We start from the raw sequence: 3,485 nt of genomic DNA, 5'->3' as shown, positions 1-3,485 counted from the left end.
ACGGGCAACAACACGGGCTTTAGATTTACTAAGCCCGTGTTGCCCGAAATTCATTTTAGGCTATTAGGTTATATTACAATTATAAATAATTTCTTTCTTAAATAATAACTATTGTTTATAGGGTGATAATAGGCGTAGGGATGGTGGGTGGGTATTTTCTGTTCTTAGCCTTTTATACTTGTTATGATTTTAGGCTATTAGGTTATATTACAATTATAAATAATTTCTTTCTTAAATAATAACTATTGTTTATAGGGTGGTAATAGGCGTGGGGATGGTGGGTGGGTATTTTCTGTTCTTACCCTTTTATACTTGTTATGATTCTTCTCTACTTATCGTACTTTTCTTATCTTATTTAATTTCTTATCATTTATTCTTATCTTGTTTATTGTTATTAAAGAAGACTACACATTGATCATGCCAAAAGCCGAGAAGCGATTCTTCTTAGTGTTGTAGCTCTCTGTGGCACTCTCGGATGCACCTCTTTAGTCGGCATTGTAACTTTTATATTTAATTCCAATTCAATTTCTGTGTTTCATCGTCAATGTGAAGGTCCAAGGGATACAGTAAACCTGACGAGAAGCATCGGAATCCAAAACTGGTCTCACAGGAAAGGCTCAAAACATAGACGGTAAGAAGACTCAGTCATCTTTTACTTAAGTCTGCATTGTGCCTTTTGTATTGAATTCCGATGAAATTTCTGTGTTCCATGGTCCAAGCGAAGGTCCAAGGGATACAGTTAACCTGAAGTGAAGCATCGAAATCAAAACTGGTCTCACAGGAAAGGCTCAAATCATAGACATCAAGAAAAGTCAGTCTTCTTGTACTTAAGTCGGCATTGTGCCTTTTGTATTTAATTTCGATGCAATTTCTGTGTTTCATCGTCAATGTGAAGGTCCAAGGGATACAGTTAACGTGAAGCGAAGCACCAGAATCTAAAACTAGTCTCAAAGGAAACGCTCCAAACATAGACGGTAGGAAGAATCACTCTTATTGTTCTTAAGTCAGCATTGTGCCTTTTCGATTTAATTCCGATGCAATGTTGGTGTTTCATCGTCAAAGTGAAGGTCCAAGGGATACAGTAAAACTGAAGTGAAGCATCAGAATCTAAAAATGGTCTCACAGGAAAGGCTCAAAACATAGACAGTAAGAAGGCTCAGTCTTCTTGTACATAAGTCGGCATAGTGTCTTTTGTATTTAATTACGTAGCAATTGCTGTGTTTCACCACCAAAGTGAAGGTCCAAGGGATACTGTAAAATGGAAGTGAAGCATCGGAATCTAAAACTGGTGACACAGGAAAGCCCCTAAGCATAGACAGTAAGAAGACTCGGTCTTCTTGTACTTAAGTCGCTATTGTGCCTTTTGTATTTAATTCTGATGGAACTTTTGTGTTTCATTGTCAATGTGAAGGTCCAAGGGATACAGTACACCTCAAGTGAAGCATCAGAATCTACAAATGGTCTCACAGGAAAGGCTCAAAACATAGACAGTAAGAAGGCTCAGTCTTCTTGTACATAAGTCGACATAGTGTCTTTTGTATTTAATTACGTAGCAATTGCTGTGTTTCACCACCAAAGTGAAGGTCCAAGGGATACTGTAAAATGGAAGTGAAGCATCGGAATCTAAAACTGGTCTCACAGGAAAGGCTTAAAACATAGACACTAAGAAAAGTCAGTCGTCTTGTACTTAAGTCGGCATTGTGCCTTTTGTATTTAATTCCGATGGAATTACTGTGTTTCATCGTCAAAGTGAAGGTACAAGGGATACAGTAAACCAGAAGTGAAGCATCGGAATCTAAAACTGATCTCACAGGTATGGCCCAAAACATAGACACTATGAAAACTCTGTCTTCTTGTACTTAAATAGACATAGTGATTTTTGTATTTAATTCCGATGCAATTACTGTATTTCATCGCCAAAGGGAATGTCCAAAGGATACAGTAAACCAGGAGTGGTGCACCGGAATCTAAAATTGGTGATTCAGGAAAGGCTCAACGCACAGACATTAAGGAAAGTCAGTCTTCTTGTACTTAAATCAGCATTATGCCTTTTGTATTTAATTCCGATGCTATTACTGTGTTTCATCGTCAATGTGGAGGCCCAAGAGATACAGTAAACCTGCAGTTGTGCATCGGAATCTAAACTGGTGACACAGGATAGGCTTGAAATAGAGACACTAAGAAAAGTCAGTCTTCCTGTACTTAAGTCGGCATTGTGCCTGATGTATTTAATTCCGATGCAATGTTTGTGTTTCATCGCCAATGTGAAGGGCCACGGGATACAGTAAGCCTGAAGTGAAGCATCGGAATCTAAAACTGGTCTCACAGGAAAGGCTTAAAACATAGACACTATGAAAAGTCAGTCGTCTTGTACTTAAGTCGGCATTGTGCCTTTTGTATTTAATTCCGATGGAATTACTGTGTTTCATCGTCAAAGTGATGGTACAAGGGATACAGTAAACCTGAAGTGAAGCATCGGAATCTAAAACTGATCTCACAGAATTGGCTCAAAGCATAGACACTATGAAAACCCAGTCTTCTTGTACTTAAGTAGGCATTGTGATTCTTGTATTAAATTCCGATGCAATTTCTGTGATTCATCGTCAAAATGAAGGTCGAAGGGATACAGTAAACCTGACGAGAATCATCGGAATCCAAAACTGGTCTCACAGGAAAGGCTCAAAACATAGACGGTAAGAAGACGCAGCCTTCTTTTACTTAAGTCTGCATTGTGCCTTTTGTATTGAATTCCGATGATATTTCTGTGTTCCATGGTCAAAGTGAAGGTCCCAGGGATACAGTTAACCTGAAGTGAAGCATAGAAATCAAAACTGGTCTCACAGGAAAGGCTCAAATCATAGAGAGCAAGAAAAGTCAGTCTTCTTGTACTTAAGTCGGTATTGTGCCTTTTGTATTTAATTTCGATGCAATTTCTGTGTTTCATCGTCAATGTGAAGGTCCAAGGGATACAGTTAACGTGAAGCGAAGCACCAGAATCTAAAACCAGTCTCAAAGGAAACGCTCCAAACATAGACGGCGAGAAGACTCACTCTTATTGTTCTTAAGTCAGCATTGTGCCTTTTCGATTTAATTCCGATGCAATGTTGGTATTTCATCGTCAAAGTGAAGGTCCAAGGGATACAGTAAACCTGAAGTGAAGCATCAGAATCTAAAAGTGGTCTCACAGGAAAGGCTCAAAACATAGACAGTAAGAAGACTCAGTCTTCTTGTACTTAAGTCGGCATAGTGTCTTTTGTATTTAATTACATAGCAATTGCTGTGTTTCACCACCAAAGTGAAGGTCCAAGGGATACTGTAAAATGGAAGTGAAGCATCGGAGTCTAAAACTGGTGAAACAGGAAAGCCCCTAAGCATAGACAGTAAGAAGACTCGGTCTTCTTGAACTTAAGTCGCTATTGTGCCTTTTGTATTTAATTCTGATGCAATTTTTGTGTTTCATTGTCAAAGTGAAGGTTCAAGGTATA

This window comes from Schistocerca americana, unplaced genomic scaffold (assembly GCF_021461395.2).
Source record: "Schistocerca americana isolate TAMUIC-IGC-003095 unplaced genomic scaffold, iqSchAmer2.1 HiC_scaffold_31, whole genome shotgun sequence".
NCBI classification, from domain to species: Eukaryota; Metazoa; Arthropoda; class Insecta; order Orthoptera; family Acrididae; genus Schistocerca; species Schistocerca americana.
This window is presented reverse-complemented; position numbering follows the sequence as displayed.